General features: G+C 42.7%; 1 protein-coding gene across 2 annotated transcripts in view; it reads left to right on the top strand.

The window, feature by feature from the left end:
- The first annotated feature begins 15901 nt into the window (after positions 1–15901).
- Positions 15902–25215, top strand: part of Sfxn1 (sideroflexin 1) — a 53560-nt gene continuing 44246 nt past the window's right edge. For both annotated transcript variants that reach the window (XM_008847343.3, XM_029570514.1), the window contains exon 1: positions 15902–15996. The gene's annotated coding sequence lies outside the window, so the exon portion shown is untranslated. The remainder of the gene's footprint in view (positions 15997–25215) is intronic.

The following is a 25215-nucleotide window of genomic DNA, read 5'->3' as shown; positions in this document are numbered from 1 at the left end:
GAGAGTTTAGAGCCTCACCCCACTTCAACTTCTGCTTCCTGTTTCCAGCTGAGATGGGATCTCTTAGTTTCCTGCTCCTGATAGTTGCTTCCATGCCTCCTCATCATGATGGATTCATCCCTCTGGAACCATAAGCCAAAATAAAACACTTTCATTTACTTATGTTACTTTGGTAATGGTGTTTAATCACAGCAACAGAAAAGTATCTGATATAGTCTCAGAAACAGCAAGTCCATAAGCCCATAAGTGTGCCTGCATCCAGGTGTAAGGAGTTAAAACCAGGCAAGATCAGGGCCAGTATCCAAAGCCTTGGAGGCCATCCTAGGGTTGGGTGGTTCCTTGAGGCCAAGAGCCTCCAGAAGACAAGTGGTCAGAGCTGCAAATGTCGAAAGCTGACTCCAGATGCAGAGTTTATTGGAAAGAGTGTCCAGACATAGAGAACTAGGTAAATAATACTAGTAACTCTTACATCCATTAAAGAGGCACACATGACCACATGACCTTAGCAGCTTCATCCACAGTACCTTGAAGCTGGAAACACTGAATAAGTCTACCAGGCAGATAATGGATGCAAAAAAAAAAATTGTATGCTTGCTCCTATAACATAACTCTACACACAAAGGGAAAAGCAAACCACAGCTAGTCTGACTTAGACAGCAGAGCTCATGCCAGGGACCGCCACAGGCATTACCAAGCAGACACAGGAACTGAATCTTTAAGTGGTGCTTTACACAGTGGGCCAGATTTGAGGCAAAAGAGGTTGAACACCCCAAGAGCACCTTAACAGCTCACCTGCAGCGGCCATTTTATAGAAGACAAAGACGTCAGTGCTCAAGCTCCTTCCTGGCCTTCATGATTCCCAAGTCTCCCTCCTTATAGCCTTTCTGGGTATCTGGACCCAGGCATCCTCTGCTCAACACTAGTCCTTTAGGGGCTACCTGGGCTCCAGAGCTAGCTGACAACAAACAAGCCATTAGTACCATATATGTGCAAATTCTTTTTATAGCATGGAATATAGAGTGGTCTAGCCCAGTCTCCTGTGACTGGAGTTGTTAAGGTTAGAGCCTGGCAGCCCCAATGGTTTAGGCTCAGCCACCTGTCCCCAATATAACGAAGAGACAAATAAGAGTGAAAAGCAGAGAAAAGAGAGCCAATGTGGCCACACAGGAAGAGGAACAAATAGAGGCGAGCACTGACCTCCTCGAGTCCATCTTTTAAGGTAGTGACAAGTTCTAGGTTTAAATAGAAGGCAAGGGATAAGCATGATGAGGCCATCCTGGTTGAGGTGTTGTCGCGCCATCTCTACCTCCTTGTCTTGCCTCATGAACATGGTCCAATGAGTTATCAGAACTGTGTGAAATCACTTCCTGGTAGACAAGTTCCTCCTCTAACTGGTACCGGGGCTGAAGCCCTTCCCTTGCCCCAGAATGGGACTCCTGGGGAGCTTCTAATTCTTTGGAGCCCACTGATTCAATATTCTGATAGCCAAAGGGAGAGGCACATGTGTCTCTTTAGAGTATCTTCTCTCATGCCAGGATGTTTTTAAACGTGAGGAAGTTGAAGTGATACGTTGGGTTTGGTGTGAAAACTCCTAAAGCATGCCTGTTCTCCAAACAAATATCATAAACATAATACAAGTAGGGATCGAGGTTGGAAGACATTCAGTGAGTATGAGGTTACCATGCATAAAAACCTTTTCTCTATAACCTCTTTAGTTACTTTTGGAAGGTCTGGCACAAGTGACTCCATTTTTATATTTGATTCATATATTTTCATATTGACTTGGAGATCAAGTCTCATTATGGAACTTGGCTAGCAACAAGGCTTCCGTATCAACCTTTGAGTGCTATGATTGCACTTCATTTTGATTCTGGTTCTGACAGTGCCACACCCTGCCCCACCCTGAACAATTTTCCCTGAACACAAGGCCAATTAATCATCTTATGGTTTGGTCTTGACATCTCAGTGATAAGCTCAGCTCCTGTTGGTCTGCTCTGATCCCACACTGATGGAGAGGGGTGTTAACTGATAGGTGTTAAGGAATCAGTGTCAATAAAACCTTTTGCATTTTCCTTTTTGTCAAATTCCGGAAACTAAGAGGTACAGCAGGAACGGCTCTTGGCAGACCCCACGTGGAGCACGTTCCCAAGTTTAATTGTTTGTCCTGTGGATGATGTCCTGGCATCTCAAAAAAATACTGTTGGGTTCCTTGGTTAGAAGTTGAACTGTCAATAGATAACAAAGCTTTACAAGGAGCATACAAAACAAAAACAACAAGAGCCAATATGTGAAGAAAATAGTTTAAAAAATAAGTACTCATTAGTCTTTTTTTTCAAGAATTTGCTTGTACATTCTTTAGAAAAGGACCAAAATTGTAGAGGACAAGACTTAGAAGAGCCATAGTTAGAAATCTGTGGAAAGCTTAGCAACTGGAAAAAACAGTCTGATTTTCAGGATACAATTAGGAGCAGACTAACAGCCTGGAAAGGTTAACATCACTAACAATTATAGTTTGAAGGATATCAGAGTGTTCTAAGCTTTGCATCTGGAAGACTGATATACTTGATATACTTTGTATGTTAAATACATTTAACATGCAAAGAAGCCAACAATTAGCACACAGCTGCAAAGAATTCCTTTATATATATATATATATATATAAATGTATGTGTACTGATTTAGCTTTCATTTTTGAGGAAAATTCAGAATCTGTAGCTCAGTAAAATAATAGGTCTACCACAATGGCAAACAGCAGAACTTAGGAATTTAACCAACAGTGTGACTGGCCACATGTAGACTCATTTTCTGATGTACAAGTTCATCTAATATACACAATAACAATTTTTTTGATATTGAACAGGTTTCAAATCACAAGACTGCCAAATGTTATAGGTTGGAGCTTACAAAAAATCACCAGCACCACTTTAAGAAAAGTAGCAAGGTAAATGTTTATTATTTTGACCTACTGGGCCATCTCGGGAGTAGACGCAGCCCTGATCATTGTTGGGCCAGAGTTTTTATAGGATTACAGAAATATTATTCAAACAGGACACTTGTGAACCAATCAGGTTTGCACAACATAGCAGAACTTTGAATCTATTTATCAACAACCAATCATTATACAGACAAGTGATACAGTCATATAATTTGGCAATCAACTTTGTAATTTTAAAATTAGTCAACTTCCTAGCCATAACACGTATAGTAAGAAAGCTGAAATCAGCAGTTACCGGGTGGTCATAATAGCAGGGTGGTCTTATACTTTGTGTCAAGGTGACCTAAAATAGCAAACGAGTTACAGAAGCGAAAACAAGCAGTTAGCCAGATGTAAAATGTCTGAGATTAACATGTTCCACTTGTTTGTGACTGAGCTATTTCTTAGAACTCAAGGCTGTTGTCTCCTTTTAAATATTTCCCATAAGTGAAAAAGAGGTTACTGTTAAAATAGCTATTCTGAGCAAGATGGAGTAACAGGTTAAGTTGCTAATATAGTTCACCAAACAGTAGGCTTTTTTCTTTTTTTATTTACAATCCAAACCTGATACATATTATATAAAAGAGAATGCTTGTTGGCCACTTTACATGTACATTTACATGTCCTAACTGCAAATTTTTGCATGCTAAGGTTTAGACACACAAAACTCTGCATATTTCTAGGCATGAATACATAAGGCATGAAATGTACTAAAATCTCCTCAAAATAATAGTTGTTTATAAAATGCTCATTTAGAAAAACTTTAACATAGGGGCAGAAAAATTGCAAGAGCCAGGAAGGAGGTGCATGACCATAAGGAAATAGAGTCCTACAAGTTCCTGGGACTCTGCTCATATGAACCTACAGCAATGGTGTCAGCATGCACAAGACCCATGCAAACTCAAGCAGACAAAAACCCAGCACAGAGCTGTGGAAATGGACAACAAGCCCCCACCTTAGTCAAAGAACTATTGGTAGCTGATTACTGCTGGGTGAGGAAGAGCTGATCTTCTTAAAGGGGAGGACTCTAGATAGGCTGACTACACCCCAGTGGTTGAACTTTCACTGAGGGATGTCTGGGAACACTAACTTGACACAATAGGCCAGTGCGGGGGGGCCTAGGGGAGGGTGCCAATGGGAAAGGCATAAAGATGACTAAGATTGATTAAAATGTTCTGTATGAAATACACAAAAATAATTTTTTAAACTTTGATATAGAGATCTTAATAAACCTGGACCTATTTTAAGATTCAGCTTCCTAAGCAGAAAAAAAGCCTGACAAAATCAGTAGAAACATAAGAATAAATCATAAAATCTTTTCCTCTAAGCCAGTTTTTTTTTAATGTACTAAGAGCGGAACAGTATTTTTAAGAAAGCCTTGTTGCCTTAGGCAGAGAACTAGGCTCTAGTTTCATATTGATGCATTACATTTTGACCTTAGAAGTTCCTTTGGATAAATTTACATTTTGAAATATCATCTACCATTTTTAAACAGCATCAATGATCATAAATAGAATCATCTACTATAAAAGTGTGCCTCATCTATGTGACAGCCCTACCTAGCTAGAGCCACAATGCGGTCATTAGAGCATTTCAGCTCAAACAGAGCTTCAAATGAGTCCTGATTCTGTTAAAATCCTGAGAAAATTGACAAGAAATATAAAACAATAAATTACTGTCTTTTAAAGCTAACCCTTTAAAAAATTTACTAAAGGTAGAGCAAACCTTCTAAGAAGGTTGAATTGCTTTGAATGCAAACCATTAAATAAATTCTTACAAACAACTTTTTAGTTATGATTGTCCTAACTTCATATAAATCTTTTCCTATAAGATTTACTTTGGATGCCAGGTATGGTGGCCTGTGCCTTAATCCCAGCCCTCGGGAGGCAGAGGCAGGTGGATCGCTGTGAGATTGAGGCTACCTGGTTCACATCATGACTTCCAGGTGGGCTGTGACTAGGAAGACCCTGTCAAAAAAAAAAAAAGATTTACTTTGTGGTGGGGGTGGGGGGGTGGGGGGTGGGGAATGGAACCTGGGCTCTCTGCAAGAGTAGCCAGAGCTCTTAACCACTGACCCATCTCTTCAGTCACTCCCCACCATCCATAACTTCAGTTCCAAGGTTCTGACCCCTTCTTCTGACCTCTGTGGCCATTGTATGGCATGGGTGCACTTACATGCAGACAATGTACTCATACACATAAAATAGAAATTATAAATGAATATTTTATTAAAAAATATTTACTTCTTTATTTTTGAAATATTTCATTTATTATTTTTATTTTACGTGTATGCATGTATTACCTGCATGTAGATAAGTGCACCCATGTTGTGCAATGCCCGTGGAAGACAAAAGAAATATTTACTTATTATTTATTGTTTTGCTTTTGTTAGTTTTTGAGACAGGGTCTCATTATGTAGCCCCAATTGCCCTGGAGCTCACTATGTAAACCAGGCTGACCTCAGTTTCACAGAAATCTGCCTGCGTATGTCTCCTTAGTACTGGGATTAAAGCTACGTGCCACCATGCCTGGCCAATACTGATTTTTGTAAGCTCCATATAAATTTTTGTGTATACTCCAGACAAATTATGGGTATCACTTATAGCTACAAATACTGAATATTTGTTTAAAATAACATATCTTGCTGAGTGTGGTGTACACATCTTTAATCCCAGCACTCAGTAGACAGAGACAGACAGATCTCTTTGAGTTTGAGGGCAGCCTGGTCTACATAGTGACTTCCAGACCGGCCAGGGCTATGTAGTAAGATCCTGTCTCAAAATAAATAAACCAATTAATTAGTTAATTAAATATTTGAAAAACATAAAAGCAAGTTAACATTTCTAATGATTTTTATCATGCTGCATCTTCAAAGACATATTTATACAGCATTATATTACATATGTCACAAGAATATTTTGCTACAAGTATTGAGTCTGATGATCCAATGAACATTGAGACTCTAAATCTAACACTGCATTTTGTGAGAAATACTGGCTCTATCTTGAAATTTTTATGCATATATATATATACCAAATTAGATTTTAAAACATTTAACCTCATAGCATTGTTTGTAATACAATTCATGATCTATTAGTAGTGGATTAATGTAAATGATAACTTTATCATTCCAATAGCGAAGACAGTCTATCTTAACATCGATAAAATGTGTAGATTTCCTATGAAGAAGGAGCCCAAAGCAGTATAAAACTTTTTGCACATGTAGATCAATTCTTTCATGTAGTGGTTTGAATGAGAATATCCCCTATAGGCTTCAAGTATTTGAACACTTGGAAAGTTGGTGGCACTGTTTAGGGAAGGTCATGGAACCTTTAGTAGGTGTGGCCTTCCTAGAGGAAGGTCACTGAGGGCAGCTTTGAGACTTCATAGCCCTCCCAATTCCAGTTTGTCCTCTCTCCTTCTTGTGAGTGCTTGAATATGTGAGCCCTCAGCCTTCTCTCTCACCATGCCTCCCCACTATGATGGACTCTTAACCCCCTGGAACTGTAAGCCAAATAACCTCTTCCTTCTATAAGTTGCCTTGGTCATGGTGTTTCATCACAGCAACAGAAAAGTAACTAATATATTTAATTTTTTAATCTTTTAATTTCATATGTCAAGTTTGCCTAGCAAAAAGCAATTTAGAAAATTTCTGAGCATTTGGCAAAGCATATTTTAACACCTTAATCACTGTCTAAATGGAAGATATTAGTTTCCCTCTTCCCAGTACTTATAGAGTAAGCACTTAACCAGATTGTGAATGTCGTTGTTTGCTGGGTTAGAATCTTCTGTAATTCCACTATGAAAAGGAAATTCATATAAAGATTAATTTCAAACATATATCTTGATAGAGATATACAGATATATACATCATTTTATTTGTATAAAAACTTTAATAAAATCATATGTTTGTCAATTCTATATATAAGAATATTCCTAACAAAGGAGCCTGTAGCCATAGAATAGCAAAAGGGTTTTTAGGTGACTGGTGAGATGGCTCAGCAGATGCCACCAAGCTGGATGATCTGATGATCTAAGTTCAATCCCCTGGACCCACATGGTGGAAGGAGAGAACTTAATTCTTGAAAATTGTCCTCTGACCTCCACACATGCTCTGTGACATATTCGTGTACGTGAGTGTGCACATACATGCACACAGGCACATGAATAATTGTAATTAAAAGAAATGTTTTTTAGAGGGTGGTAGGGGCCATTGAGATGGCTCATCTGGTAAAGGACTTGCAGCTAATCTGAAAACCTGAGTTTGATCCCTGGGACCCACATGATAGAGGGAAAGAATCAACTTCAGCATATTGTCTTCTGACCTCCACATACATGCCATGCCACATTCTTTCATGAGCACATACAAACACATACACACATTTTTTAAAGTTTAATGATTTTTAATGTACATTAGTTAGAGATTTTAATTAACATTAAACAAATTGTTTCCTTCCATCTTCTGTTAAACTTGACATGTTTAAACTTGACATGAATAAAATTTAATTGGTTTCTAAACTCTGTTTGGGAAGAAAATCATCCAAATACATATAGCGTCAACATAAAATACAAGTTTCACTGCAAAAGAAATGCAAGATAATTTATTCTTAAAACAAATATCATGGCCAGAGAAATGGATTTGGGTTGCCCCAACAACATATCTCAGTGTGGAAAAACTGTTATGACATTTTTATGGGTATAGAGTAAAAGAAAACCATAAATCAAAGCACTTTTCAAATGTATTGGTAGAAACATCAGGTTAGGTGGGTTACAGCAAAGTGGATGGGAGCCTCTGGTACAGGCTTTGGATGCCACAAGCCGCTATTCTTAGCTTATGGGTTAGTGGAAGCTAGTAGTCCAAAAACCTACTCTTTCAAAAGAAATAGTAGCATAAAAGGGTAAAAAGGAACACGAGCTAAAACAAAACAAAACAAAAAACAGACAGATGCAACAACTCCTATATATTAATGTAGTCCAAATACCACTCTCCAAACACACACAAATAAAAATTAAAGTGTATTTATGTATGGAGAGAGAGAGAGAGAGAGAGAGAGAGAGAGAGAGAGAGAGCTCATGCATAACCACAGCTTTTCTACTCAAGTATTTTCAGGAATTCTGGAAGCAGATTAAGTTTTGTCACACACTGTTTGGGACACAAAATGACACAGAAAAATAAGAGCATTCATTAAGAGTGCACTCTGATAAATGTCTTAAAAGGGCTAGCAGGCTGTAATTCTCCTTACAATGCAGCAAGATTGAACATCCTGAATATTTCCTTTGATTACAAAGTTGCCATAGAGACGTTTTCAGTATGGGAACTTGCATCCCTGCCTGCGTTACCAATGCAACAAAGCGTTCTCATCATATGTCAGACACCCAAATAGTTGAACAAGACTCCAAATTCGCCCAAAAGATCTCCCAAAGACAGTATCTGCCACACAAATGGCAGTTACCTGGGTGAGTTAACAGAATCCTAATGGCCCAGAATAGTTGCCAAAGTCAAGGAACCCAGGCTTTCTGTCAGACAACTTGAAGAAATTCTAATTAGTTCAGAAAGACCCAAATAGCTCAAAAGAGCTCTGAACTGACAAGGAAATGGCGGGGCCAGGCCTGAGGTGCACTGATGAGACCTAGCAAGGGTCAGACTTCTGGCCCATAGAGTCTAAAGACCCATTTTCTGCTTCAGGGACCAGAGCGATGAAGCAGCTGATGCTGATCAGGGTGCAAAGACAAGAACAAATCCCAAGAATGAAGTGATTCCAGCAGGTCTATGGGGACATTCTATCTTTCCTCTCCATCAGGGCTAACCTGCTGCAACTATCTGATATTCAAAAGATGTCTTTTCTCTTGCCTCCACTTACCAAAGTTATTGCTAAACATTTTACAGTCAGTGCCCAGGCTCTCGCAGCTCCAACATGCTAAGATCAGTACCCATTTCTGATACTCCAACTTAAGAGACAAGGAAGAGTGAAAAACAGGGAAAAGAGACACAGTCAGTGTGGTCACAGTGGGGACAGGAACAAATACAGGAGTCTTGTGACTGCCAAGTCAGTCATGTGGATACTGATATAATGTTTAAGTTTAAATAGAAAGAAAAAGATAGGCATAATTCAGTAATCCTAGTCAAGATGTGGTCTCAGGGCTAGAGAGATGGCTCAGCAGTTAAGAGCATTGGCTGCTCTTGCAGAGGACCTGGACTTGGTTCCCAGCATCTACATGATGGCTAATAACTGTCTGTAACTCCAGTTCTGGGGGATCCAAGACCTTCTTCTGACCTCCAAGGGCATTGCACATATATGAGGCACTCACGTCCATGCAAGCAAAAGACTCATACGTATAAGATAGATAGATGATAGATAGATAGATGATAGATAGATAGATAGATAGATAGATAGATAGATAGATAGATAGATGATAGATAGATAGATGATAGATGATATATTAATTAATTAATAGATTAATTAATTAATTAATGCTCTTACCCATCACTGGTCCTGCAAGGTAATTCAGTAAGTTGTCAGAACTGTGTCACAAGCTTGGTTCCAAGGCCTCATTTATGGGTAAATTTTACTCCCTGGGGGTCCACCATTTTAATAGTCTGACAATCAAAGGGAGAGGCCCAAGTGTCTCTCTTTACTTCATCTCCTGCAAGGATGGTACATTCCCATTCATTATAACATAGATAACTCTCAAAACATTGAGAGAAGATAAACATAACCAAAAAGTATATATTGTATGATTCTTTCAGATAATCTTTCAAGACAGGTGGAACTAACTAGACAGTAATGGTAGAAATCATGGAAAGCAGGGTGGAAATCAAGAGCCTGTGGAAGCTGGAATGTGCAACCACTGAGAAAGGCCCTGGGAACCTGCTGCGTTCGAGTGGGAAGTAGAAATCACTGAACTTCCAGAAGGCCTCACATCACCCTTGTGTGTAAATTTAGGCCATACAGTCATACACACTGCCCAGACCTTGGGAACTTCATTGCAGAGGTAAGATAACCAGACACTTAGTGCAGGGGTGACTCCTACCTAGTGTGCAGACAGGGAAGCCAGGGCATCTCCTCCACAGTGGTTCTGTGGCATGATCTGGGACCTGTGGGGGTGCTATGCAAAGAGTTGAGGATACAGTGCGGGTAAAAGCAAGGGGATCCCTGTCCCTGTCCTTATGGTAGAATATTCTAGTGAAAAGGTATAGAAACAAGTTGGCAAATAACATGACAATTTGGGGTACCAGCAACGTAGCTAAAGAAACAAAAGATCTATGAACTCCACTGATAGTGGAAGGGGCTATTTCAGACAGAGGCTCAGGAAAGGAAGGCTTCTTGAAGGAGGTGACATTTGGTTTGAGAGCATTTGCAGTAGAGGGAACAGAATTTGTAAAGGCCCAAGGAAGTGTTAACAGCCCCATTACCATTAACACAGACCTAGATTTTACCAGGTTTAGCTTTCACTGTAGGCTGTTCTTTTGCTTATTTAATTGTGGTGACTATGAGGCCAAGATGTCACCCCAGCAACCTCTTCTTTGTGATGGTGATGGTCGCATCACACCTGGAGGAAATTGCTCACTACTCTCCTTGCCCAGTTCATGGTGGGCATCCAATTACTGCAGATCCCACATGCCCATCTGGATTGCTGGCCTCAGAATCTAGGCTTTCCCAGAGCTTGAGTTAAAAACAAACACAGAATCAAATGCCCCTGAGGATAGTCTGCAAGGGTCAGTTGCTGGCTGAGGGGGGAGACATACCACTGACAATGCCCCAGAGCTCTTCAGATGAGGACCAGTGCCTTCCCCACAGGGTGTCCTCACACAGTCCCAGTCACCCCTTCTTCTTTACCTGTTGGTAACATATGATAGATTCCAATGCACTAATGTTATTATGTTTATAGATCGTCTTTACCTCCTAGACCAAGAGCCACTAGAGGACACGGTTAAATCTGCTCTATCCAGGGCAGATTCTCTAGAACCTGGAAGAGCATTAGGGGATGCTTTGCCAAAAGCACTTAACTGAATAAAAGCATGAATGATTAATAAAGAATAATGGTGAGCTGTAACTGTAAGGGAAGAAAGCAGAACCTGAAATACATGCACCCGGAGGCTAATCCCATATTCTGCAAGCAGATAGTGAGTCCACCAGATGTCCTGCTTGACAACGGAGACATAAAACTGAACAAAAACCCAAGTTTCTCCTTTTAATGTGTTGTTTTACAGGACTGGGTACCATTCACTGATGGAGCACTTGCTTAGCATGTGTGAGGCCCTGGGTTCTGTTCAATCCCCAGCACTGCATACATAAACAAATAAAGGGTTTCTTATTTAGCGGTTCTTTGACAGCTGTTAATTTTAAGTTTATTATACAACAGTTTTCAGTAATCCACACTCCCTGGAGCCCAGTGTCCTGCTAACCACATCTCACCTGAAAGAGAATAAGAGATTCTTCATTCTGAGCCGAATATAAGTACCCATGGCCCAGAAACACTGATCCAATTTGCCCAAAATTACATATTCCAATGTGGAGGCAGAATTAAGAAGTTCTTACAATTATAGAACAACAACAACAACAAAGTCATAAATCAAATAAATCAAGGCATTTTTTTCAAATACACTGACGCAAACATCAGTTAGGCAGGTTACAGCAAAGCAGAGAGCTCTGCTACAGGCCTCGGATGCTGTTTTATGACATTCTGAAAAGTTTTACCTAATATGGACAATGAGTGACTATTGAAGAGACTAAAGATAATTTGGCTCTAAATCTGCAACATTCCAACTCTGTGCATTCACAAAGTCCTAAAGAGTTAGTTGGCCTTACACAGAATCTTTAACATGGGGGTGGCTTGTTTTCTTTCTAGTAACTTCAGTTTACAGAAACATACTAAAAACTCTTATGGGGGAGTCTGGGGAGAAGTGCTGAGTATGCACCTGTGCTTTCTATACTTACCGAGGTTATATAATCATGTATTTCTTTTATTATCAAAACACATTGGGAAATAATATAATCCAGAATTTATAAAGTTTTCATTAAAAACTTTCAAAATGCAAAGGGCTGGTTCACTGTGTATCCACTATACTGAAACCTTGATATAATGCATCCAGCAAGATCTTTGCTCAGCTCACTAAACGTTTATGATGCTCAAAAATGTGTCCCTCTCCTTAGGGACTTCAGCAGTGTTTTGTTTGTACTGTGCCCTCAAGGCTCTAAGTCTCTATTAAAATGCAAAGTTTTCATAGCCTTCAACAATGCTAGCCTAGCAAGAAGCCCTAACATTGACTTTCAATATCAAGCAAAGCAGCATTTCAGTTCCTTGAAAGCTCCTTTGAAAAAATATCTTTATTTGAAGCACCGATGAAAACACGTACACTTGAGTTCACGTTTTAAGCCCTCCCTTTATTTCTTCTTCCTTTGTCCACCTGCTTTCTACCTTTTCAAATTCAGCTCTGTTCAGTATAAATTTTGCTATCTCTATGAACCCCCAGTCAATGAGGGCTAGAAATCCAATTCGAAAGGCCTAAGTGAGTGGTGGGAGGAGGCATAGCTTGTGTCCTATGACCGGGTAGATCTAGCTTCAGGATTGGGCTGGGCCTGAGGCTTGAGATGTCCTCTGGCCTTTCTTTCTGTTTCACTTCCACAGACTGGAAAAAGGGACAACTTAGTACCCTCGACCTGCATCCTCTTCGCTTTCAGTCGGTGTTCATGTACAGCAGAGAAGTGGCATCTCTTTCCCAGTGTCTACGTACAAATGCAGAACAGGGCTGTTTGACCCATTGTGGGTCATAGACCGTGACTGAGGTGAGACTGAGAGGATAAATCCCTGTGAGTGATAATCTGACCAGATCAAATGAAAGAGAGAGTGGTGTACCCCCAGAAGAATCAAGCTGCTGAAAAGACAAAGACACATATGACAGAATTTGGGGGCATCCCCAGTTCTTCATATGAATGATATCCCTTGACAATGCCTACCATGAAGAGATAAATCTTTTCCTTCTGCCTAGGTGAGCTTTTGTTACTTGCTTTGCCCCATAAGACATAGCAAAGATGCAGGTGTACAGTTCTCAGTCCTGACCTCTACTGTCTCCCCTCCGTCTTCTAGTCCTTTGTTCTGCAAAGTGCCCAAGACCACCTGTGGAGGAAAGGGAACTGTGGAACAAAGGAAAGCCAAAGAATTGTTCCAGTTAAGACCTCAGACGCACCAACCAGCAAAGCCACCTGTGGTCCACAGTCATTCATGGGTACATGAGTAAACCTAGCAGAGCACAGCTCAATACCCACCCAACTCATGACTTGGGAATCGAATAAACAGTTATTACTGTGTAGCCTGGGGATTTTTGGTTATGATGTGTTATTTTAATTGATTATTTTTATTTTATGTGTATGGGTGTATTGTCTACATGTATGTAAGTGCACCTGTGTCATGCAATGCCTGAGGAGGTCAGAAGAGGGCATCAGATTCCTCTAGAATTGGAGTTACAGTTGTTAGCCACCATGTGGGTGCTGGGAATCGGACCCAGGTCCTCTGCAAGAGCAGCCAGTACGCTTAGTCTCTGAGCCATCTATCCAGCCCCCATGATTAGGATGTGTTTACTGTGGCAACAGAAAATGGCCAGGGTTGGATCTACTATGCCTCCTGCCCTGCACCAACCTGGTCACTCCTATCTGCCTTGCATTAGCACTTAGCTACATTTCCCACTTACACTGTTGCAAGTTGATACCGAATTATTACCATTTATCTTAAGTACTTGTTTACACATCTCTTTCTTTGCTCATGAGCTTTTTGAAGGGTCCTTTTGTGTTTTGTTGTGTTTTTTGTTTCCTTTTGAGTCTGTCAGATCAAATATTTGCAGGAATTCTGAGAACAAGGAATACCATCCAAAATGTCTGTGAAATACTGCTCAAAGTTTTGTTTTTCATGTTGGGGTCCTCAATGTGCCTGCAGTTGATTTAGTTTTGTGTTGTCTAATGCAGTGGTTCATTTGTTCACAGTATGTTGCATGAATATCTAACCTTTCTTCCTGTCTTGTGATACAACTGGTGGCAAATTCTCAAATTCAGGAGCCACATCTATGGTGGGAGATTGGAGGGCAGTGAAAGAATTCACCCAAACCAGAAAAGTAGAAAAAGACAAGTTTACTGAGCACAAGGCAGACACAGATGAATCATCTTTGGGAGAGCATGGGTTGTGGTGACTTAGACCAGCTATTTATTTGGGAACTCTTCTTGGTTTCTTTTTCTGTTACTGTGATAAAACGCTCTGGGAAAAAGCAACCCAAGGGAGAAAGGGTTTATTTCAGCACACAGTTCAAAGGTACAGTTCATCATACTGGAAGTCAAAGCAGCACAAACTTGAAGAGCTGGTCACATGGTATTCACAGCCAGTAGCTCTTTAAAACCCATTGGTGGTTAATCTGATTGGCAGGCTCAATGACATCATTCCCCTCTCCACCTAAAAGGAATGCTGCTCCTTTTTGGTGCTATTCAGGAGCTTTGTGGACCAGGCTTACATTGTACAAAATCCCTGACAGGAGTCAGTTCCCTTTTTGCATCAGCATAATGTCGACGTTGATGCAAAAACACAACTTTTAATTCAAAGGACATAAGAGCTAGTTTATTCTGAGCCAAACATGAGTGACCATGGCCCAGGAACACAGATTTAGGCATCCCAAATTCCATGTTCCAATGTGGCAACAGTTTCATGAAGTTTTTGTTGTAACAGAACAAAGAAAGTCACAAATCAAGACACTTTTCAAACACATTGGTGGAGACATCAGAGAGGCAGCTTATAGTGAAGAGGGGAGAATTCTGCTACAGGCCTTAGATGCTATCTGACAGCATTCTTAGTCCTTGGATTGGTGGAAACTGGGGTTCTGTTCATACGTTCCAAAGGATTTTACGTGTGTGTCACAGGATGTTATTCCTGATACACCGAGGGCTATAAATGACTACTAACAGGGCTAAAGATGGCCCAAGACAGTTTGGCTACAGGCTCGCAACATTCCACACTGTCTACTTCACTGAAGTTTTAATCAGTCAAGCAGCCTTTGCAGACCCAGCCTCTTCACAGGAATCCTCCTTCACATCTGGCTATTTCTCTAAGTCTGCTTGATCCTTATACAGACATGCTATCTTCTTATTTACCGTTGGTTTATGCCAAAGTTTGTAACTGTAGGACAAGGCACTCCTTCAAAACGTTTTGGCTGTTTCAGGCTGTTTATTTTCCCATATACGTTTTACAGTCATCTTGTCAGATTACACACACACACACACACACACACACACACACAGAGTAGCCTCCGAATTCTGTTTGGAATCTCATTACTTCTGTTATTTGAGAATTTGGGTCTTTAAAAATGGAATGTTTCTACCTGTCCACATGATGTAATTCACCATCAGATTTTGGTTGCCTTCAAAATGAGTGCAGGATACCCTCCCACTTGGACCAGCCTGGTCTAAGGTCAGCAACATTCTTCCTGGTTAAGCACACAGGAGTCAGAAAAGGCCTCCTGTGTGATTTCCTAGTATGGCCTGTTCTCAGTGCAGCAACTGACTATTTTTAAGGTATAAATGAGGTTGTGGCACACGTACCATCTAAATTTCCTTGTATCGCCGGCGTGCCAAGCGCCATACTAGCCTAAATGAATGAAAGAGCGAGCCACTGGACCAGCCTCTGTGAAAGGCCCTGCGTATAAAGCAAATATTAAGGAGTGGTCTCTTAAGGGTAGTCAAACTGGAAAACAGTGGCATTGACCGGGCCACGGAGAGGATGAACCCGGGAGTTCAAAGTGGAGTCAGTGAGCCAGGCACCAAGCCAGAGCAGAGGTGCGGGCTCGAGGGGTCGTGCGTGGGCCGGGGAGCTGGGCAGCCAGGTCTGGGGCGACCCGAGAGCATGACAGATGCCACCAGAGCCGAGCGTCGGGACCGCGCGTCGGGGCCGCGCTCCTGGGGGCGGTGCGCGGGGCCGCGGCGCTTCCGGCTGCGGGAGGCGGCGCTGAGCAGGACCGAGCAGCGCGGGCGGCGGCCGGGGAGGCGGTGAGTGCGGTGGGCGGCAGGACGGGCTGTGGGGCGCGCGCAGGGAGCCGGCGGGGGCGCGCACGGGAGCAGCGCTGCACAGAGGACCCGGCGGAGATCTGCACCAGGGCTGGGGATGCTGCGGGCCTGGTCTCTGCGCCCAGAGGAACAGGCGGCCCGCAGCCTGCACTTCCCACCCCAGGCTTCCGAGGTCCTAGCGTCCCGGCAGTGGAGTGGGTTTCACCCCGGGTGGGAAGGGGTGCAACTGGCCACGCTTCCATGTACCCTGCCACACTGTCCCCTGCGACCGCGTGACGAAACTTGCTGGGTGGAAGCACCCAAGATGGCTGCCAGGGGATGGGCGCGCGCAATTGCCAGGTGGCCAGGTGGCTCCTAGCCTCTTGGACCCGGAGGTCAGAGAGGACACCACCTGGGATCTGCTCTGGAGTTCTTAAGCTCTTCAGGGAACCGCTATGCCCCCAAGTAGATGCGTGATCCTGCACCCACCTCTCACCTTGAGTTTCAGTGCATCTCAGTTCTCCAGCCTTCCTAGAAAAATGACCACACAATCTACTGTGTGCCTGCCGAATTAGATCTCTTACTTAAATGTTTGCCAATTCTGCCAAGTCCTTAGTATTGTCTCCATTATCCAGATTCGAAAACTGAGATTCGGAAGTTGAGTGGCCTGCCATAAAATCACACATTGGCCAGGGGGTGAGCTGGGCCATGAGTATCGATTTAAATGCCATCTCCTCACAAAGATTCTTTTCCTTGGTGTGCTGTCAAAAGTATGGTCACACCTACACTTTATTACATTACCCTTGTGTTTGTTTTGGCACTAGTTGAAATAAATTGTGTTCACTTGTTTTATTCTTTCCATGTGCACAGGACCTATATTTATCTTGCTTAACATGTCTCCTCATATACAGAACACCAAGCAGTTGCCTCCACCAACAGGTCCTCAGTGAAGATTTGAGAGCTGGCATGGAAAAGCCCAGCTCTGCCAGACTTCAGAGTTTGGGCACTTACGCAGGGCCTTTTCTTTAGCCCCTTCTCACCATTCTGGTCCCTCTTCTGCTCTACATTTTGAGTTGGATGTCTCTAGATTTTCTTCCCTCTGTCCATGTTCCAGGCAGAGGAGGAAGGAGGAAAGAGGCATACAGGTAAAAGGGGATTTTGTGGCTCTCACAGTGTCAGACTCAGGCTTGCTGAATGAGAGAACTGTTTGGAGGACCAATAGAGCACCCCCCCACCCCACCCTCAGGAAGTTTTGGGACCTCAGACAGGCCCTTCCTCCCCTTAAGACTGCAGGTGACCCAGTTGTATAACTAATGGTGTTTGAGAAGAATCTTAGTTCCCATCCAGTTCTGGATTGCTCCAGCAAGGGTTAGGGTTAGGTAAAGGGTACAGGATTTTATCTGCATGAATGCTTATGAAAGGGAAATACCAGTAGATGAGCTTCACTGTAACCTATGTGGCAGGTACGCTACAAGGTCAGGGTCTGTAGAAAGAGGAGCGTGCACTTAGTTTTCTGTAAAAGTTTTATCCCCATGAGATATGCAGAGCAGCTACTGACAGGAAACACCCCTGTCCCTCCTTAACTTCCTACAAAAAAAGCTAAGAAAACAGCCAGGCCACAGTCACCTATGAAGCAAACCCACCTAATTTTATTGCTTTTAAGTACCTTAGAATGAATTAAGGTATGTGTCTCTATGTCGACGCAGAAGTGACAAGGTGCCTTTAAGCTGTGTAGAATCATGGGCAGGGCCAATTTTTGGCTTTGACGTTCATGTTAAGAAGTCCGTAATAGTAAGTCTTTTGTTTGGGTTGTTTTAAAGCAGTTTTTTAGAAAGTGAAAATTCATTGTTAGGATTCTGTTGATATGTAAACTATAAACATCACTTATTAACTATATGTGTCTACAAAGATATTTTATCTGTGCAAAGTTCAAACTTAGTGTTTAGCTGACCACGGTTAATTTGTTAAACATTTCATGGACTTTGGTATATATAATCTGTGAGTGGATTCTGAGTGGTAAGTCATTTGACTGGATATGTCTAAAATATCCAGTATTAATAGTTTGGTAGTAGCTTATCATTTTTAACAGACTAATACCACCATGTCAAGTAGAAATCAGTAGTTTTGTGTGTGTGTGTGTGTGTGTGTGTGTGTCTTTAATGGATAAGAGCTTCACCCTGTCCTGAATGATTGCTGAAGAGCCCATAGTCAGAGCTGATCTTGAGAACTGGAACATGAACAAGATTGTCTTGAGTTATGGGGCAGGTCTGCATGGAAGGTGGCGCCAGAGGTAGCAGGGCCCACATCTCCATCCAGCACTCTCCCTGAAGGGCAGGAGTTTGCAGCATGAGAATCCATTGCTGAGTGGACATGGTCCTTAAACTGCTGTGATTCTTTGCACAAAATCCAACTTTCTTACCTGTGGTTTAATTCCCATGCCCATGCCCATGCCCATGCCCATGCCCTTGAGAATGTCTGCTGGGGGACATTACTGGCTAAAAGTTAGTGAATATCAGTGGTTGATGTTGATTTAGTTTGTCTATTACAGACACATTTTCTCTGACATCCAGAGGGTCGAAACTAATATGGAGTCAGAACTGCCCAGACTGAACGATGGGGAAGGATTTTGGAAGGCTGTGAAGATGATTGTTACAAGGCTTAGATGAGATGCTGTAAGGACAGCTTTTAGAGTGAGTGATTAGTAAATGTCAGTGGTTGTTGGTAGACAATATCCTGTGTTGATAGAGATTTTCTTTTAGAGTGGAGCAGTTGAATAATGTGTAGAAGTTGCCCGAGGAGTTGGCGGAGTTAGGATTTGAACTCAGATTTGTTCTGTCCACAAGCATGAGTTTGTACCTTCATCTTGTCAGCAGCTCTCATACACACCCCACATTCCTCAACAGCTGGTAGAGGTTGGGGATACATAGTTGGGAGCCTGAATTTCAAATTAATTCAGACTACTAGCCCACTGGTGATGGTGCCACATTGGAGCAGACTTCACCAGTCATGAAGGTGGATATCTGATGGAAGTGCTCCTGGGCCTAGTTGTCGAGGAGTGATCCCCTCCCTTGTCCACCTGGATGCTGCCAGTATGATGTCAGGCCAGATGCAGCCCTAGATTCCTTCCTGCCAGGGCCACAGGTACAAAGATGCTATGGCATTTCTAGGGAGTCTAATTTTAGTCAGGGCCAGGTGAGTACCAGAATGGTCACTAATTCATCCAATAACCAATTCTTTCCATGAGGTTTCTGTGTTCTCCACCTGTCCTCAGGCATTCCAGATGTTCTGGGTTCCTATAAAACCTAAAGAAATGTTATTGGTTAGGTTGCTTGAGGAGCTGTGTCCTTTGATATTTTCCCTTATTCTCATTTTCAAGTAAAAATAATTTTATTGGTTAGCTATAATTATTATTTGAGGAGATTGGCAAAACAGAAACAGTGAAAGACAGACTTGCTAGTGCTAGAGGCAGGTTAAGGCATTCATTGCTTTGATTACTAGTGACTGGTGCTGAGAGGGAGCTGACCCAGCCATTGGCCTCACTGTGTTATGTACTATGGATATAGGGTCCTGTTCCTGTGTGGCTTTGCTGTTGTAAATTTTAAAGCAGGTTGAGTTCATTGACAAAAATGGAAAATTCTGAGAGATGTGTGCAGATTCAAACACTAGTCATTCCTATCCCGACTCTGATAGTTTGCCTGAGATAGTGATCTCATAACACTTCTTCAGCATTCTCGGATGAGGCCCCTACATCATAAGCTTTGCCTATGAAGGGTCTCTATACGCATGCTTGAGGGAATTAATGTAGGTTATGTTCCATTGTAATGTGTTTGCTCTTCGGCTTAATGTTTTGCTCTTTAAGATCTTTGGAAACACAAGCCCAGGCTATTGAAGAACTTTGATGGATGTGGAACATGTTGGTTAACTGTTTGTGAATGAATGACTACAGACACTGAGAAAGTGAGTCTTGATGGCACCATGAACCTTGGCTAAGATTAAAGTTTAACAGTGTTTCTGAGAGATTTTTCCCAGGCCTCTTTGAAGAGTTGTTTCAACATATATGCTACATAAATAGTCTTGTTTAAAATAGGCTTGTTTAACTTCAGTGTAATGCTATAATTATTAATGGTTCCTAGTAGTTGGCATCCTAAATTGTTTATAAGACAGTCTTAACTGATAAATGCTAGTGATTATTCATAGACAAATAACTTAAAACCACTTTGATTCTTAGTGAAAATGGTATTAGCCAACTACAGAAAAAAAATTAAATCTTACTGCTTTTCTCTATACACAAAAAAAAAAAAACATTTTAAGTGCTTTTAAAATCCAAGGTGTTAAATCTAAGAATGAAAAAAAATCACTCATCAAAAAAAAAAAAATTCTTTAGTCAGAGTTAATGCCTTAGTTGGTCAAGCACCAGTGGAAAAGATTTGGAAGTCAAAATTAACACCCAGTTGGTCAAGCATCCAGGAATTACAGTTCAGATATTTAAACACACAAAGAGACCCGTTGTCCCATAACTACTGTGTAGCATCTCTGCTGCAGGCTAGCTCAGTTGCTTCTCTATTCCATGATTTCTTTAGACCATGGAAAATGAATTAACAGAACATCAGAAATCTGCCAACATGATGTATGTGCCACAGCACTTTGTGTTGACTGTCTGCAGTCCTTAACTCAGTGGGTAATGCTGTGGACTGCTGGCTGCTTTAGTGAGTACAGCCAGCATGGGATGTGATATGGTCCCTGCTGTTCTTGCAGCCTCTCTGGTTGTCTGGAGGGATATAGCATTTCTGCAGCCTGTTTAACTATCAAAGCCTCAAGTAGACATGGCACCCCACCCCCCTTCTGATTCTCCGGGTTACCTGTCATTTGCCTCAGGCATATTAAAGCTAATGGACTAGATGTTCTTCAACATTCTTTGACAGAGTATACAGCACACCCCCTTGAGGTATGGCAGTTTTCATTATCTGCCTCAATCTCTGGTTTGGAAAGTATGTATCTTTTCCAACATCCTCTTTTGATCCATGTGTAGCCATGTGGCCATCCCTGCTGGCCTGTGCTCATTCTGTTGATGCTGGGCAAGAGTGCCTTCCTGCAAGTAGGTATGAGCAGACTTTCCTGGTTGACTCATCTCCTGGAGAGCCTCATGGTTCCTGTCAGAACTTCTTCAGTGGCACTCAAGAATACTTCTCTAAAAAAATGGTTTGAACTTTGCCCAATGCCAGCCTTCAAGACAAGTCTAGGCCACAGGATGGCTGCTCTCCACATGTTAATCAAACTTCCTGGACACCAAATCCATCCCTTTACTCCTCCCCAGTTTCCACCACAACCACACTTCCTCTCTAAAGGTAGGTACCTCATTCCCAGAGAAACTGACCAGTCAGTGCTGAGAGTGCAGGTTAGATACCACTGTAACCCATGTCTGTGCCACCAACCCAGGCACCCTATGCTGTCATCCAGCTGGTGGGTGCTCAGGATGCTGTGGCCTAACGAAATGGGCAGGAAGAAGGAGGTGTGCCCACAACCCCAGGCAGCAACCAAGGCCATTTCTTGGCCCACTCTCAACCCAAGTGAAGCTGGCCTGGCCTCATTCCAGCCTTGCTTCCTCACCCCTCCTCTGCCTGTGACACACATTGCTCCCTTGTTCCAATTCAAGAGCAATTCCCAGTCCTGTACATGGCTGGCTGGCCCTGTGAACTTGGAAATGTTGTGTTGCGGGGGGGTTGTTTTGATATGTTTTGTTTTAAAAAGGTAGGGAGGCAGAGGGCAAGTGGCAGGCTGATTCTAAAAACTGACCAATTCGCCAGGTGTGGTGGCGCACACCTTTAATCCCAGCACTCAGGAGGCAGAGGCAGGCGGATCTCTATGAGTTCAAGGCCAGCCTGGTGTACATAGTGAGTTCCAGGACAGCTGTGGCTACAGGGAGACTCTGTCTCAAAAAGACCAAATAAAACAAAACTGACCAATTCATTTGGAACAGAGAATGTGAAAACTGTGTTTGGAGGTGGAAATTCATGTTGTGAAAGTGTCATGTCTAATTGAAACATGGAGCCTAGGAAATTAGATTTTCCTTGGTTTGCTATCAGCTGTGTTGTAAGGACGTGAATCCTGCACTTTTCATTAGTCTGTTGGCTTTTCTTTTTTCTTCCTTTAGTACTGGGGTTCCCACATCCAGTGTGTAGTTCTCATGCTAGTTGAGAGCCTTGGACTCCTTTGTAGTAAGGGACCTGTGCCATGTTTGTTCCATTTGCAGCTCTTAACAAACCACTCGTTGAGCACCTAAAACACCACAAGCTTATTTTCCTGGTGTCCTGGAGTCTGAAGCCTGAATGGGACAGACTTCACTCAGAGGCTCTTGGGAAGAGTCCCTTTGCTTTTCCAGCTTCTGGAGGCTCCTGCTTTGCTTAGCTCACTCCCTGCCCAGCCTCACTTCGACTCCAGCTTGCGTCTGTATTCAGGTATCTAGCTGTTATTATGATAGAAGGCCTACTCAGATAATCGCTGCCCCCACCTCAAAATCCGTAGCTGAAACCCACAGCAAAGCTCCATTAGGCAGTGTGGTCTTTTCTCATTTCCTGGGAACCAGGCTGTGCACATCTTGGGAGGTCATTATTCTACCCACAAGGACAAGCCATTCAGGGGACCTGAGGATTGGCCATTTGACCTGAAGTATAAAGATCACTCTGCAGACAAAGCTGGCTGTTTCCTCCGTAGGTCAGAGGTGGTCTACGTGGTTTCTGCGAATCTTTCTTTCCTTATCTGTAAGATGTTCGGATTTTGTGTGAAGCACGCGGCTGTTACAAGAAATGAAATGGCTTACTCTGCACTGGCGTGTGGCAGAAGCGTGTGCTCTTAAGTCCAGCCGAGTCCCTTGCATTTACTGGAAACCAAAACTGTTAGGTTCCTGGCCCATCTTCTTTGCCTCTTAAGAGAGGACACTTTAAGATCTCTGCAGCATTCCTGGGGCTCCGGGGGCTGAATCATGTGAGGTTATGATAGTAGAGGGCATCATAGTACAGTGGACACGTTCATAATTAAATATAAATGTTCTCTGCAGACTTAATTGATTTCATCCTTTAAAAAATATAAGCTAAAGAGACAGATGAGAAGAATGATGTGGCTGGCCCGTGCCCTGGAGTCCCGAGCTCATGTTCTGGCCCTGTCAGCCACAAGGACACCATCTGACCAGTTATTTCCTTCTCTTGGGTCTTAGTTTCTGCGTCTATATGATGATGATGTGCTTGCTGGTTACTTTTTGTCAACTTGACACAAACCTAGACTTACCTGGGAAGGAGGAATTTCAGTTGAAAAATTAATTCCCTCCATGAGATTGGTCTGTGGCCATGTTTGTGAGGTATTTTCTTAATTGCTAATTGATGTAGGAGGGCCCAGTCCACTGTGGACAATACCATCACTGGGCAGGTGGGTCTGGGCTGTATAAATATAAGAAAGGTGCCTGAGCAGGCCAGGAAGCAGTGTTCCTCCATTGGTTTCTGCGTCAAGCTCCTGCCTTGAATTCCTGCCTTGGCATTTTACAATGAGGGACTGTAACCTGTAAGCCACATAAACCTTTTCCTCCCACAAATTGCTTTTGGTCAGTGTTTTAAAATCACAGCAACAGAGAAGCAAGCCAGGACAGATGAGCACATTAGACAGCTCATTTGTAAGATCCTGTGCAGCTCTTTATGCAATAATCCCACTTTTATAAAGTAGCTAAATATCGTAATAACATCATGTTGGTGAAAACTTACCCAAAATGTTGCTTTTGTGGAACACATTGGTGATAGTTTGTTATTAAGTTCTATGAAAGCTTTTTAATTTTCCTCTTGTTATTTATATTAAGCATAAAAGAGAAAGAGTGACCATGGGAACTGCAGTTAAGAGGAAAGACCTATTATCTGGGGTTACATTTTCTAAGAAAAGATAGGTAGGTGTATCCCCTAGGGAACATGACAGCATGCCCAAGCCTGAGGGAACTCACTGAGGGCAGGAAGGAGGCAACACCCCTGCACCTCATGGAGCGCATGATCAGGTGCCCTTCAAGCTGGAGGTTTGTGCCAGAGCTCCTTTGGAGTCACATGCCCACCCTTAACCTGGTCTGCTGAGTGGGCATCTCTGGAAGGGGCTTGCAGATCATTGTAAAAAGCTCTCTGTGTGTTGGATATATTCTGTAGTTTAGGACCTCCCTCTGAGGGTGGCTTTGTAGAAATAACCATTTCTGAGCAGGCCACGTTGGATGCAGCATATAATCTTTCCCTTTCTACTTTTTTGCTTTTAATTTTGAAAACTTGTCATCTGTGCAATGTCCTCTTCCCTCCGTGGCAGCCCTTGGAGTTGTAGCCCCACCTCTTTACTTCCCCAAAATGGGAGTAGCCAGCTGCCCAAGTGCTCTTCCTGTTGGCCACTTGGGCTCTCCATAGGCTAACCTCAGTGACAAACTCCCTGTTTTCCATCCACTGGCCACTCCTTAGCCTCCTTCGCTAAACCTCTTTGCCTTCTCTGACTGCCTCACAGTGCACTCCTTGGATCTCTTCATTGGTCCCAGAGTGCTTCCCTGGTGGCTTCATGCCCTCTCACGACTTTAGCTGCAGTGTCCAGGTGAGACTGGTCCCCCAAATTCCAGACTTACATACTCTGCTAGTAGTGGATGTGGCAACTGAGGCCTTCCTGGGCATCTCAGATTTAACACATCCAAGTCTGCTCTTCCTATTTCCCCTTAAGACTTGCCGTTCCTCCAGTTGTTCTGCCTAAAGACCTTTTATGTTATACTTTTTCTTTCATTTACATACTATGTAGATGTAAGCTGTCAGAAAATTATGTTGGCACGGTCAACAAAGTATCTGCAATTCCAGTACTTCTTGTCGCCTCCCTCGCTGCTGTCCTGGTGGAGTCATCAGCATATCCCTGGATTGTGCTGTCAGCCCGCAGCTGCTGTCTGCTGCCGTCTCCTGTCCCTGGGTCTGTTCCATACATTGATAGAGGGGCTCTGATCAGTCAGAAGCCTTCAGTGGCATCTATTAACTCCTCAGTGACAAGCAGTGGCTCTCAGACCCTGCCCAGCCTCACCCCAACTGAATCCCTCCTGTGGTCTCTCTATCTTCCTTATCTGTCTCCCTCTTCCTCAGCCTACACTCTGCTGGCTGGGGGAGTGGAGAGGGAAGGTTGGGCTTTTTTTTCCTTCGGTACTGAGAACTTGGGGCCTCACACATGCAGCAGGTGCCATAC

The sequence above is a fragment of the Nannospalax galili genome, unplaced genomic scaffold, assembly GCF_000622305.1.
Source record: "Nannospalax galili isolate Female #2095 unplaced genomic scaffold, S.galili_v1.0 scaffold762, whole genome shotgun sequence".
In the NCBI taxonomy this organism is placed as follows: Eukaryota; Metazoa; Chordata; class Mammalia; order Rodentia; family Spalacidae; genus Nannospalax; species Nannospalax galili.
This window is presented reverse-complemented; position numbering and strand designations above follow the sequence as displayed.